General features: G+C 44.8%; 2 long non-coding RNA genes across 3 annotated transcripts in view; one reads left to right on the top strand and one right to left on the bottom strand.

Moving 5' to 3' along the window:
- LOC135099913 (uncharacterized) overlaps positions 1 to 15,000 on the bottom strand; it is a 160,871-nt gene that overhangs the window by 126,429 nt on the left and 19,442 nt on the right. The gene's annotated exons all lie outside the window — the stretch shown is intronic.
- LOC135099914 (uncharacterized) overlaps positions 1 to 15,000 on the top strand; it is a 110,854-nt gene that overhangs the window by 78,804 nt on the left and 17,050 nt on the right. Inside the window, exon 3 of the long non-coding RNA XR_010268439.1 lies at positions 9,337 to 9,413. This is a non-coding gene — a long non-coding RNA (uncharacterized LOC135099914). The remainder of the gene's footprint in view (positions 1 to 9,336; positions 9,414 to 15,000) is intronic.

The raw sequence follows: 15,000 nt of genomic DNA, 5'->3' as shown, positions 1-15,000 counted from the left end.
TCCCTCTCCCTCTCTCTCTCTCTCTCTCTCTCTCTCTCTCTCTCTCTCTCTCTCTCTCTCTCTCTCTCTCATTTCATTCTCTCAACGCTGAGCTTCTCACACCTCTTCACACCTCTTACTTCACCCTCTTGCCTCATAAACGTTTTCTAATGTTGCCGAGTAATCATGTCTCAGTGTCCTCATGTTCATGTCTCGCGATTTTTCATTCCTTTCTTCTTTTTTTGTTTTTGTCGTAGGTTGTGGGTCTTCGTGTGTGTGTGTGTGTGTTTGTGTGTGTGTGTGTGTTTGTGTGTGCGTGTGTGTGTGTAGTGGGGAGGGAGGTCTTCAAGTTAAGATGAATAGATGAATTTTGTCCGCAGGATTGTAAAGGTGTTCTCACTCACGCTAAGTAGGACCTGTATGTGAGTGAGTGAGTTAGTTAGTGAATCAGTCAGTCATTCAGTCATTCAGTCCGTCAGTTAGTGGGTCACTCAGTCAGTCAGTGATTTTGACCTCCTCCTCCTCCTCCTCCTCCTCCTATATAAAAAGGGCATTTTCACGTTATATCTTAAAAAAAAAATAAATCACTCCCGAAGTTTTACAGTTTGTGTGTTTTCTCATTTCTTTTTATTTTTGTTATCTCTCTTTAGTTTCTTTTCAAAGTTTATTATTTTTTCACTCAGCGTTCTTACTTTCATCGTCTTCAGTCACTCCCGCGAGACTCCTTCATGGGCAGCATTACTCTGATGTCTTTACACACACACACACACACACACACACACATTCTCTCTCTCTCTCTCTCTCTCTCTCTCTCTCTCTCTCTCTCTCTCTCTCTCTCTCTCTCTCTCGCTCTGGTGGCTTCCTGCATGGATGGATGGATGGATGGATGGATGGATGGATGGATGGATGGATGGATGGATGGATGGATGAATGGACGCGTATAAGGACAGCAGAGTGTATGGCTAATGGGCTTGCTTTCAGTCCAGATAAGGGAAAATTTCCTATGATTAGCTAGCTTTCTGGTTAGCTTTGTCCCCTCGGTATGACTGACTGAGAGATTCATTGATTACTTAGATGGCTGGTTAGTTGGCGAAGAAGTTAAGTTTTAGCTAGACTGCTGTATGGCTGGCCGGATGTTTGGCTGGCTGGCTGGCTGGCTGACTAAGTGGTTAACTGCTGAATGGTTTAGAGATGACAAGGTTGGTGAATGTCCATAAAGCTGACTGACTGACTGACTGATACTAGCAACTGACACACTAACAGATGCCATTTCACTGAGTAACAGAAAATTAATAAAATAAATGACTGTCGTGGAGATAGTGATTGACTGACTGTTAGTTGTCTGAGAAGTTGTCTGTCTGGCTGGCTGTCTGGCTGGCTGGCTGGTTGGCTGGGTGGCTTGCTGGCTGCTGTCTGGCTGCCCGGTTTAGCAAATGCTTTCCCGTGAAAGGACATCAAAATGGCGGACCCGTGTATCAAAGGAAATGGTTGTCACATTCAGGTCTTGAGTTATTCGTGCAGGAAAGTCGCAGATGCACCAGTTTAATGTTATTGACTTTGATCGACATCCATTTCGATACTGGGATATGGTTACTAGGAAGGCTACCAGCCCCCTCACCTCGCACCTCTCTCTCTCTCTCTCTCTCTCTCTCTCTCTCTCTCTCTCTCTCTCTCTCTCTCTCTCTCTCTCTCTCTCTCTCTCTCTCTCTCTCTCTCTCTCTCTCTCTCTCTCTCTCTCTCTCTCTCTCTCTCTCTCTCTCTCTCTCTCTCTCTCTCTCTCTCTCTCTCTCTCTCTCTCTCTCTCTCTCTCTCTCTCTCTCTCTCTCTCTCTCTCTCTCTCTCTCTCTCTCTCTCTCTCTCTCTCTCTCTCTCTCTCTCTCTCTCTCTCCTCAGCGTGGTGTAGGTAGCAGGCAAGAACCGTCCGCATTAACATGTATCATTAGGCCATTGTTCCCTCCTGTGTGCGCCTTTAATATGTGAGGATGCCGACAATACGTTCCCCGGGACAGACTCCACATCACTCCATCATTTCAGGAAAATCGAGGACCATTCATGCAAAGCCAAACGCTGGAACGGAGGAATTCGTCCAGAAATGTCGTTGCCTTTTCTTTCACTGTCTCGACACATTTTTTCTTTTTTTTTTTTTCTTTCTTCACATTTTCCGGAAAGATATTTTTGAATGGTGCTAAAGACATCTCGTGCAGACGCAAAGTAGTAAAAGTGTGATGGACGCATGTGTGTCTTGTTAACTGGAGCTCTTTTAAATTTAGTAAGCACTGATAAGGGAAAGCATACTGATAACCAAAAATATCTCTTCCCTCACATATTCGTGCACAGGCAGCAGTATTACAGCTCTCTATGTCATCTTGCACGCCACAAACAAAGATAATTTACCACGATACAACAAGTTACTGAAGCATCATTCTTGCTTGTCCAAAAATAACAAGCAACCTCTGCAGGAAAGCTAAAACACCCACAAAAACACTCCACCTTCGCATCTTCCCAAGCTTTCCTCTGAATCTCCTCGTCCTTCCCAGTGTTCACTCTCCCTTTCCTCCTCACCATCGCTAGCCTCTCTCCTCACACTCCTGGTTATCCTCTTCCCACCGCCTCCCATACCACACCATATCCTCTTCCCCACTCTTCGGCTTAAAAATCCCCAAGCTCCCACCTCACTGCTCATTCACCATGCCTCCTTCACTACATCCCTGTTCCCAAACCTCCTTTTGGACTCTGCCTGGCTTCGGCCTCAAGAGTGAGAGTGTAGGCTATGTATCCCATGTTTCTCATTAGCAGAACAACAGATTCCCGCTCATGGAGGTGGAGGTTTCGTTCATTAGTAACGCAGAGACTCATTATCCATTTGGAACTTCGGATACATATAATCACCATACTAGATTTCGGTGAGAGATTTCTTTCAAACCACCTCGCCTCAATCCCAAAGGCTAGGGCGGCGAAAGAACGTTATCTTTTCTCAGCGGGAGAGGTAGCGACCTTAGTCGATGTCCGTGTGACCGTTGTTGTGGCTTCATAGCTCAGTCTCCATTTTCAATGTTACCTTAATTCAAATATGATTATCGATAACTTACAAATGTTTGGTGAGGGTTTCAGCGGCCTAGGTGTTTTCAGAGAATGCCAAATTTTGCCTTGTATTTCTAGGAAGCACGAGATCACAACATGAATTAACAATAGGAAATATTCGCACTTTGTAATGCTTCAGTTTCTTACTAGAAAAAAATAATTGTATGCATCACATTCGACAAAATAAAAGTTTATCTAGTTTTAGGGATAGAGGTTTACTACAAGTCTGATATTCAAAACCCTATACACGTCACAAATTTCCGTGACTCTTTGCCATCTAAGAAAACAACGTCGTCGAGAACACTGCAGCGGTGCAACACGGGGAACACATCACTTCAAACATTTTCCACCCTCGCGCCTACCAAGTGCGGGTGGCAGGTAACTGGTTCACCGGCTTGATGGAATTCCCCAATACTCATCGCATTAACATAAAAGACTGACGTGACCCTCATAGGATTACGCCTCAGCCATGGCGGGAATATACATCTCCATCTATGGCAAGGCAGCGGGAGGCAGTCACGCGCAGATGCTTCGTCTACCACTTTCTCTGAGCATCGATGGCATGGCAGCAGCGTGGTATGGTTCAGGCACAATATATATAACCTTCTTGTAGTTTGTTCTCCAGGAGGTTTGTCTGATATTGCTGCATGGATACTTTTTATTACCCCTTTTACTGGTTATGACAATATGACAATGCATTATCTTACTGAACAAATTAAATAAGTAAAACTGCAGATACATTACTCGATTACTTCTTTTGCTAAACTTGCACCGCACTTTGTTTTTAATAAGTCTGGGAAGCCACAGCGTTCAAAAAAAAGGTTAAATCATAACAAATAATAAGTGAATGAAGGCAAGTGAGCAGATCGTTGTAACACACCCTGGTTATTCAGACCTAAGCCGAAAACCAGTGTTAACATCGAAGTTTCCGATCTGTAGTGAACTTTGTCTGTACTTGGAAATAATAAACGTGACAAATAGTTCTTGTAATCTGCTGTAATACTTAAGACACTTTGCAGTCATCAATGGAGAAATTGGAATAGGTACGCAAAGAAATGCTCTCGTATATAATTAAGCTGGTAGTTGATAAGGATGCTACGTATTCATTTTCTCGATAGATAATAATATTTGTAAACTGAGGTTAATATTACTTGGCAAGACCTGAGCTCAGTCACTTACAACATCGTGATACAATCAAACTCTCCTTCCAGATTAAAAGACAAAAAACAGCGAGAAGTGCGGCTTACGAAAGTTGGCGAGAGTTTCACAAGCGCGCTTTCATTGGAACAGCAGGAATACCATTATGCGATTATGGTCATGTTTTCATATAGCAGCATTTCAATGAACGTTAGCGTAATTTATGGGAAGGAGGATTACATCATAGTTTTACAACACTAAGATTACGTAATAGGGTTGCGAGGCGTCCATAAGGTGTTGATTTCGTATACCTCGCGAACAATAAATCTAAACCCACGCATTGTTCTTCGGTTCATCAGTCTCTCAGATGCTCGGCGAGAAGGAGACGAAGGGAGACATGGCCGCCCTGCCGTCACTCGCGCCCTCGCTCACTCCAAGCCTTCACTCAAAACTGGCAGCAGACATCGGTAATATTTCACGCATTACGAAAACCCATAAGTCTTTATCAATTACGCCCAAGCCTCTGCCCGACTTGAAGCAATCGATGGCATTCGAAGTATCGGCTTTTGGAGTGCAGGGGAAGGGAAGGGATGGGGAGGGGCAGGCTGGGGAGGGCTGGGGAAGGGTGAGGTGGCATCTGGTGAAAGTGATGGAGATACAAAAAGAAAATGGTTAAGGGGAACCGTCTTGGAAGTGGTGATGGAGGGCGAGGAGAGGAGGCTGAAGATGAACACGGAGAGGTGGAGCGTCGGAGTGTGTAGGACGCCCCGGGGAGGAGGGAGGAGAGCTGAGGGGACATGGCGAGGCGGGCGGAGGCACAGGGAAGGGATTACTGGCTGCGTATTGATGCGGGTGTCTGCCGCGCCCCCCGAACAGGTGCAATCCCGCCCTAACTCTCCGTAATGACTTGGCCAATAAATTTCACGACTTAGCTGTGCCACAATCGATCACAAGCCTGCGTCCCGAATCTCAATTCAAAGGTATATCTCACTTGAGTCCTGCAAACATTCACCCCGAGGCCAGTATAAGCATGTCCCCTTGTATAACATAACCTATTTTCCTTTTAGCAACATCAAAAGCAAAGCCAATGCAAATATTTTCCATTAAGCTCCGTTATAGTTCATTATAATCAACTCGGCGAAATCTAAATTAACCTAAAGTCCAATGAAACAGGTCTAATTAGTCCCCTTAAGGCATTGGACGACATTACTAGATGGAAAAAAAAAGTGTCAGGTGTTTTTGAAAGGCAATGAGGGTGGAGGAAAGGGACCTCTCGCAGAGCTGCCGTCCCCCTGCTAATAATCCCTAAAACACCTTCCTTAAACAGAGAGAAAAAAAAAAAAAAAAACACTGTAGTAATCCCGCTACAGCCACATGAGGGCGAAAATAAAGGTCCACAACAGAAGAAAAAGGCACTGCAGTAAATCCACAACAGGCCACATGGGGACACAAGGCGAGGACATCAATCTGGCCTTGACTGGGTCGCAGGTCACAATTACGAACTGGCACTTCGCTCCGTACCAAGTTTGCGTCCTCCCTCAGTGGTGGCGGGTCTTTCAGCATGTTAACAGCCAGTGCATTAATATTTATACTATATCCTTTCACCCTGACGGCAATGACGTGTTTAATTTTCGTTGCAGCAGCAGGGGGCGAGGATGCAGGAGTGTCTCGCTGTCACTATAAGGCGGCACCGAGCTCACCGCTGTTGTTGCCAAAGTTATGACAGCTTAGAGCGGCTTTGTTGTGCGTGTGTTTGCCTTGCTGAGATTCCGCTCGCTTTGTTGGAGTTGTGGCTGCGTGATTGAGTTTAGCCTTGTTAGCTAATCCTGCGGCAATACACTCACTTCATTAACTTCTAACAGTCGTCTTAATCATATTTCCGATCTCCATTTCCACGACATATTTACTCCTCCTCCACTTCGACCTAATGCCTCCTCCCCCGCTTCTCTCTCTCTCTCTGTCTCTTTCTCTCTCTCTCTCTCACTCTCCCCAAGTGACGGCAATTTTCAGGTCGTTGAGTCTTTAGCGGCGGGCGATTATTTTCCGGAAACTTGTGTCAAACTGTACTGTGTTGACTCTTGAGGCGACGCAAATTACGCTGGAGAGACTGTTGTTGTGTGTTGGTGGCGGCGGAGGGTGAGGGGAGAGAGTGAGAGAGAGAGAGAGAGAACGAAGGAACTCCACCACCACCACCACCACCACCACCACCACCACCACCACCACCACCATCACCATCACCACCACCATCACCACCACCATCACCACCACTCACTACCGCAACTCCTAAATGTTTCGCGTCCGCTGGGGGAAAATACATGTGGATTTAATTTATTTCTTCAGTCTATTGCACTGGAGAGAAATATAATAAGTAAGTCAAGCCTTTCTCCTCTTACTCGTACCTCCACAAATAGCATTTCCAGGTGTCACGATCTGGCCGAATCTTGTTTCCAGAGAAATTCGTCCTTTTCACGTACAAGGTTCTGGGCTGGAAGGACTTTTTTTCATCTCTCTCTCTCTCTCTCTCTCTCTCTCTCTCTCTCTCTCTCTCTCTCTCTCTCTCCTCTCTCTCTCTCTCTCTCTCTCTCTCTCTTTCTCTCTCCTTCTGCTTCACTTCTACATATATTTCTCCTCCAGTAACAGTAACAGCCCCGCCGCACGGCCCCAGACTAGCTCAATTGGAAGAGAGGGAGAGCGTTCGGAAAGGCGCTCATCTGATAGTGTTTCCAGGATCTCATCTTTCACCTCCCTTAAGCCCCTCACTTCCAAGGCCCTGAAAATTGGATACAGACACCCACCTCAACAAATTGAGCCTCCGGGCACAAGATTGGGGGGAAGGGGTAGGGAGGGCTGTATTTTGTCTCGCCCGACTCCATCTTCCCCATGTCTCTGGCCGCCGCTGTGTGTGTGCCGGGGGTCGTCTGAAGGCGCCCGCTCCTGCTGATTGGTTTTTTACTTCGGTTGACTTAGGTGCGAGGGACGTTTTCAAGGTGACAAATGTACTCCGTGCCCCGAGAATTAATCCGATGGTGGTGGGGATGAGAGGGGCTGGGGTAGTGAGTGTGGATGGGTGAGGCTTCCTTCCTTTCTTCCCTTGCTTGCTTATTTGCTGATGTTACTTGAGTCTTGTCTGGCTTGGATGCTCGCTCTGTCACTCACTCACTCATGTCTTATTAATCAATGGTGCTTTCTGGTGTTCATATGGTTCTTCTTGTATGGTACTACTACGTCCTTATTCTTGTTCCTGTTCTTCTTGTTCTTATTTTTCTTTTTCTTCTTCTTCTTCGTCTTCTTCTTCTTCTTCTTGTTCTTGTTCTTCTTGTTCTTATTTTTCTTTTTCTTCTTCTTCTTCGTCTTCTTCTTCTTCTTCTTTGTTTTCATCTTCTCTTCTTCTTCTTCTTCTTCTTTGTCTACATCTTCTTTGTCTTCGTCTTCTTCTTTGTCTTCTTCGTCTTCTTCGTCTTCGTCTTCTTCATCTTCATCTTCGTCTTTTTCCTCCTCCTTCTCCTCTTCCTCCTCCCCCTCTTCCACCTTCTTATCAGCCTTACTCTCATTACTTTTACTGTTATTATCGAACTGTTTCTCCAATTGCGTTGTTGAAATGTATTGAGGAACCGAAGGAAATTAATTATCTGTGCTTTCAATGTTGTTTGCGGCCAGTCCCCCCGTGCGTCTTGTAACAATGTTGTCTTAGTGTTGAAATGGTGATGCTCCTTCTTCCAATATGAATAAAATGCTCGAAAAGTTTGATATTAATTTGTTACAGTCTCTCTCTCTCTCTCTCTCTCTCTCTCTCTCTCTCTCTCTCTCTCTCTCCTCTCTCTCTCTCTCTCTCTCTCTCTCCTCTCTCTCTCTCTCTCTCACAATACAGCTTCGTTAATGTATAAAAAGTGAACAAATAAAAGATAAACAAATATATGAGGCTGTGTGAAATTCATGCTTTGAACTGTATCTTCCCTCATACAGAATGTACAAAAGAGGAAGAGTTGAAAAATAAAATTTAAAAAAAATAGTCTACATCGAATTCATGAGTCCTCTTTCATTGGAATTCAGTTTTAACATTTCTCTCTCTCTCTCTCTCTCTCTCTCTCTCATCTCTCTCCTCTCTCTCTCTCTCTCTCTCTCTCTCTCTCTCTCTCTCTCTCTCTCTCCTACAAACAAGAAAATATGCGAAGCTTTAAGTTAGCTTTAATTTGAAAGAGGAATCGCTAATATTTATCTAACATCATTTTACGTATAATGTTACACACACACACACACACACACACACACACATACTAACTGACCTCCGGCACCCCCTCCACCCAAAACAAAGTAAAAGGGGGGGTAAGTGGGAGAGGGTATTAGAATGGGAGAAGAAGAACCCTGAGGGAGGGGAAGGCTGGGAGGGAGTTTGGCAAGGGAGGTAAGTTTGTGGAGAGGGAGGAGGAGTGTGGGGAGAGAAGTTGGTCACGAGGCAAGTTGGTTGCGAGGATGTGGAAAGGGAAGGGAAGGGAGTGTTGAGAGGAGGAGGAGGAGGAGGAGGAGGAGGAGGAGGAGGAGGAGGAGGAGGGTACAGGGAAATGTGTGGAAGGACGTAGAAAGACTGGCAGTGGAGGGAATGAAAGGAGAGAGAGAGAACGTGATAGACATGAATAATTAGAAAAGCTACAGGGAGGGAAGGAGAGAGAGAGAGAGAGAGAGAGAGAGAGGGAGGGGGGGGCGGGGAAAAAAAAACAGATACGAGGTAATTATCAACGACAACGGACAGGAGAAGCGATTAAAGAAATAACCAAGGGCAAATGATGATAGAACAGAGTAACACAGCAACGCGTCACTGAACAAAGGAGACGCGGAGACAGTAAGAGGGGGAGAGAGGAATAAATAAGCTAATTACGATAGACACGCCACAGCTCCGACCATCCGTTAAGCAGCACTTGGAAAAAAAAAAAATATGTCTCAAGATGTCTTCCCCGCGGACAGGTAAAGTGGCGGGGCTTGTTCCTCCCGCTCACCGGCACACGTTGCGAGGGAGAGAGAGAGAGAGAGAGCCATTGACATACTGGGTAATGGCTGGCGATAAATTTTCACAGATTGAGCGTCTCTCATTTACATTTTATTTGCCAGTCCGTCCCAGATTTATTGTTGTTCTTCATTTTTCAGGAGTGCGGTGAGAGGGACGCAACCCAAGGCTCCGTCACAGCGCGGATTCCACCTTAGGCTCCCGGGACACAAGGACGGTAAGCCCTCCCCAGCCGCTCGTGGCTTGACTGTCCGTTGTAAGTGAAATTTCCCGGAAGTTTTGTGGGTTTGTGGTAATTTCGTGAGTATTGGTCATAACATGTAAAATGCCACTGGAATATATGATATCGACGGGACAGATTAATGTGCGGGCTATTAAACCTGTCTTTTGGGGTGACGCATATGAGCCTGTTGAAACACGTATTGTCAGCCGCCGACAGCTTGCCCATAAAAGGATGACGGATAAGGCAGCCTCGAGGACACGACTAGAATAGTAAAACCAGGCAAGATTTGTGAGGCCAGATTGAAGAAACCCGTCCACGCGACACGGCGGACGCTTGGCTTCTTTCTTTTCTTTTTTTTTCATGAATACGCATCTAGCACTTGTGTTGTCTTAAAAGTGAAAGTCACGAACAACGGACACGTTGGAAAAAAATAATCGTCTGGCATATGTGACAGACTCATGTGTCTTAAAACTGTCATGAACAACAGACACGCTAGTAAAGGTAATCGTGTGGTATATGTGACAGACTCGTGTGTCTCAAAACTGTCACGAATAACGGGCAGGCGAGGAAAAGTAATGCACGTCTATCAGCACAGCGATACCACTGCAGCATCACGGTATTATCGACAGCCACTCACCACGCCGCCAGTCCCAGAACTCTCACGCCTCAGCTTCCACTACGAATACTCAGCGGCCCGAGGCAATGTCCCCTTTTCTTGCATTGTGTCACGGGGCTTGTTTACCGTGACTGAGAGTCTTCTGGATGCACTACCACTAACTTCACTGGGGCAGGTTACTTAACTTTTCATATCGACAATTTCCTTTATAAAACATTTAAATCAACCTTTATAATAACATTAAGGCGTTCTCTTTCTCAACATTAAACATTCTTGGGGTGTCCTCTACTCGTTCTAGCAACACTCAACTGGAAAAATTTCCCATCTCATCTCTTGCCAAATCAGCTTCCATAAAGTTAGTGTTCTGTTAGTACTCTCGTCTCCATCTGTTCATCTCTCTCTCCTCACAGATACTGAATCTAGGAATAATTTCCGGACAGCTCAATTACGTGCGTTAAATTCAAAAGTTAATATTTTCATCAATTATCCTTTCGTAACCCATCATTCCAATATCTCACTTTCCGAAACAATATTGAACCACCTCCTAACCTACTATTTTCAGTTACAACTTCTCTGAACTTGGTAACTTCATGTCTTCTCCCTCCAGCGGCCATCCTGCACAAGAGTTTCTAGCTACTCTCCTTTCTAGTCTGTCCATATCAATAATGCAAGATTTAATCAGTACATTTACTGTTCATCCCTTTGACATATAAACACATGTTTATCAGTATCCCTATGACCTGAGTTCCTTCAAGAGAAAATTAACATCCCACTCCTCAACTGAGATTATTAGATTGTCTTTATTCATTCTGTAACTATTTTACTATGATGCTATGAAGAAACGATTAATTGGCCATCGTTCTGAACTTGCACTTGACCGTCCTACTTTCAAGTAAAACAATCACTTAACTCCTGATCAACCCACTCTTTCACCTGTGTATTCGCTGATGCCTTTGTTCAATTCCTCACTCACTTGCTCATCTACGTAATATGTAAAGCAAGTCAGTCAAGAGTATAATGGAAATGTCCGCCAAGAAACACTTGTCTTGCTGCGGAAAACGAAGACTTATAAAAAAAAATAATAATACGCACGTTTTAGAATATTCAATGAATGAGAGAGAGAGAGAGAGAGAGAGAGAGAGAGAGAGAGAGAGAGAAACAACGCATACAGACAGACGGGCACCATCTTGGCGGCGTCGGACGGAACATCCCACAAATATGTGGTGACTGATTTACATATCCCATTACAAGTTGTTGCCTCTGGGGCCACAACTCAGACCGGGGAAAAATCGAAAGAATGGAGGCTTGCTTATGTTACGTGGCTTGTTGCTCCGACTCTTTCTTGTTATCAGGAAAGGAGGGCAGAGTGGGTGGGGAGCGCCAGATACCGACGACACAGGGAGAAATTAATTTAGATTTGTATAAGAAAAGCCAGTGTTTTATCGGAACTTCAGTGTATATGGCTTGTCTTCCCTCGGGTTGGATTTTTCTTTCCAAAATTATGCAGCGCCTCCTCCAGAGACTCACTCCGGGGACGTTCATGAAATTATCCTCAATCAGACCAAATTCGTGCTGGTCCTCTCCGCTTGGCTTGAGTTCCCCCTGCACCCTCTCTCCACACTCGTCCTCCACTCGCTCTCCCTCTCCCTTCCTCTCACCTGTGCGCGGCCCCAATCACCACACAGGCCGCCGTTCTAATCATTACCATTTATAACCATTAAATCTAACTCGAAGACCTGGCCGCCATTCCCCACGACCATCGCCGCCACCAGTATCCCTTCCACACCGAGGCTCCCCCGCCCCCTGCACCGCGGAGCTACCCCCAGCCCGAGTAATCCTACAAATTGGATTTAATTATCTTGGGCGTGACACTCTGAGAGAGGATTAACACGCTGGCCGAGTACCTTCTGCGCCATCCTGTATCTCATTTGCATACGCAGTCGAGTTGGTCTGGCACTATACCCTCCTCTTCCTCCTCCTTTTCCTCTTCCCACTCCGACTAACCCTAGCTTGATTCCTCCCCCTTCCTTCCTTCTCCCAGCAGCAGTCCCTCCGTCTCCCTCAGCACCCCCCAGAGCACATAGGTAAGTGAACGTCACCTGCAAATGTTGGAGGGAGTTGTCCCAATCACCCAGGGAGGAGCAGCGAGGCGAGGCGAGGCGGAGTATACAGCGGCAACGTGTAAAAAAGAGACTGAGGGTGTACCGTGGTCGTTGTGTTGTCGTAGTAGTGGTAGCAGTGGGGATAGTAGTGGTAGTAATAGGCAGTGGTCGCATTGCTCCCTCCACCATGCATTCCAGCCCTTAATTACCTGTCGGGAGGAGGAGGAGGAGGAGCAGCAGGAGGAGCAGGAGGAGGGCGAGGAGGAAGAGGAGGAAGAGGAGGTTTCTGTGTGCACTGATTACCTTTCACAGTTTATATTCCAGCGACGTATGTATTCCAGGATTTCAGTCAAAGGAGAGAGAGAGAGAGAGAGAGAGAGAGAGAGAGAGAGAGAGAGAGAGAGAGAGAGAGAGAGAGAGAGAGAGAGAGAGAGAGAGAGAGAGAGAGAGAGAGGGGGGGGGGAATGGAGACAAGCGGAAGAGGATGAGGATGATTGAGAGGAAAGAGAGGGCAAATATGAGGAAAAGAAAGAAGAAAGAAAGAACAGAAGAAAGAGAGGGAGAAATGAAGGAAAGGGAATTATGGAGGAGATAACAGTGATAATAGTAAAGGAGAAGTAGAAAAAGGCAGAAAGGGCAGTAAAGGAGGTGTGGTGGAGAAAGAAGACAAGAAAACATGGAAGAAAAAATAAGGAAGATAGGGATGATAAGTAAAAAGGTGATGATGGAGATGAAATAAACAAAAAAAAAAAAAAAGGAATGAAGGATTAAATGACTGAGTGATTAAATGATTGACTAATTGAAATATGTTAATGCAACTAAAAAATGAATGAATAAGTGAAGGAATGAAGGAAGGAAGGAAGCATAGAATGAGGAAAGGAAAACAATGACAGCTTGTAGTGGTAGTAGTAGTAGTAGTAGTAGTAGTAGTAGTAGTAGTAGTGATGGTGATGGTGATGTTGAAAAAAAAATAGGAAGCGAAGATAGAAGAAGCAGAGATAGGAAATAATAGTAGGGGTAGTAGTGGTAATAGTTGTAGCTGTAGCACTGGCAGTAGTAGTAGTAGTAGTAGTAGTAGTAGTAGTAGTAGTAGTAGTAGTAGTAATAGTGGTGGTGGTGGTGGTAGTAGTGGCAGTGGTGGTGGTGGTGGTGGTGGTGGTGGTGGTGGCGAGGGTAAGTCGTCGCCATCTTGGAATATCTCGAGGTGTCAGTTAGCATTAGCATCACATGGGAAGCATCTCGGCTGGCGGGTAGTGGGAATATCTGGGAATGTTAGCGTGCTGAAGGTGCCAGCTGCCGGGTCCCCTCATTAACACGCTTCGGGCGCAAATGGTTTCTCCTGCTTCCCTCTCCCTCCCTCTCTCTCTCTCTCTCTCTCTCTCTCTCTCTCTCTCTCTCTGGATTCCTCCTTTCCGTCTCTCCGTTCTACCTGGTGTCGTTTCAGTTTGTTTCTCTCTGTCTCTCTCTGTCTCTCTCTGTCTCTCTCTCTCTCTCTCTCTCTCTCTCTCTCTCTCTCTCTCTCTCTCTCTCTCTCTCTCTCTCTCTCGCTCTCTCTCCGCCCATTCTTCCATTTTCAATTTTTTATACATACGCTCCCTTTTCCTTCTCTCCCTTTTGTTCTTCCCTATAAGTGTTCTCTTTTCTTGCGTCTCCCTTATTTTCCCTACCCATCTGTGTCTACTCTTCTTCCTTCCTTCACCTGTCCATACTTTCCTCTTTTTTTCTCTTTATATTTCTTTCCTTTCTTCGTCGATCATTCCTTTATCTTTTTTATTGTTTTCTACTTCTTTCCTTCCTTCCTTACTTTTCTCTGTCCATTCCCTCCTTCCTTTCATCATTTTTCTCTCTGCCCTCCCCTTCGTCGACCTAAATCTAATATTCCTCTTCTTCCTCTTTACCTTGAATTTATTCCTTCGTTACATTGTTTCTTTTTCTTTCTTGACATCCAATTACGTTTTCAGTAATTTACTTTTTTTATTCATAATTCCTCTTTTCTTCTTTACTGTATTTTATTCGTCTTCATTGTCCTCCGCCCTTTTTTTTTCTTCTCTTATCATTCTATCGTCTTACTTTCCTTCTTTCTTTCTTTTTCTTCGTCTTCTTCGTCTTTTTTCGAATCTCATTTGTCACTCGTCTCGTCTTCTTGAGTAAGTGACTTCCTTATGTTTTGTTTTATTTATTTATTATTATTTTTTTTTTTTACTCTTCTCTCCACTATGTTATCACTCACTACACTGCGAAGTTTTGTCAACCATGTAATGTATTCTCTTTTTTTTTTCAGATTCATGTGTCTTCTTTCTACTCAGTAAACACGTTTTTCCTCCCATTTTAGTTCCCTCATATTTTTGTCTACTCTTTCAGCATTTTCTCCTCCACGAACTCTCTTAAATTGAAGTTTTACACAAGAATATTATGTCTCTTGTACTTTATCTTTTTTTTTTTTTAGTTCCGCTTCCCATTTTATTTTTTTCGAGTATTTTCTCAAACAGCACCATTTTCTGCTTTTTATATCCATATCTTGTAAAAACTTAAGCTACTAGCGTTATTTTATTCAGTAACATCCTTATTTATTTATTCATTCATTTTCTCTCTCTCTCTCTCTCTCTCTCTCTCTCTCTCTCTCTCTCTCTCTCTCTCTCTCTCTCTCTCTCTCTCTCTCTCATTCACTGAATATCATCATCCCTCCTTGTGTTCTTTCTCCTCTTCGTTTCTGTCCTCTCTTCTCTTCTCTTCTCCCTCTCTCCCTCTTCTCTCGCCTCCTCACTGTCGTCATCGTTTTCCACGTCTTCTTTCTCCTCCTCGTGTCCTCGCAGTCCTCGCTCTCTCCCTCACTTCCCCGTCTTCCTCGCCACGTCCCTCCACA

Source organism: Scylla paramamosain, chromosome 4 (assembly GCF_035594125.1).
Source record: "Scylla paramamosain isolate STU-SP2022 chromosome 4, ASM3559412v1, whole genome shotgun sequence".
Taxonomy (NCBI): Eukaryota; Metazoa; Arthropoda; class Malacostraca; order Decapoda; family Portunidae; genus Scylla; species Scylla paramamosain.
The sequence above is the reverse complement of the archived record's forward strand: the minus strand, read 5'-3'. Positions and strand labels throughout refer to the sequence as shown.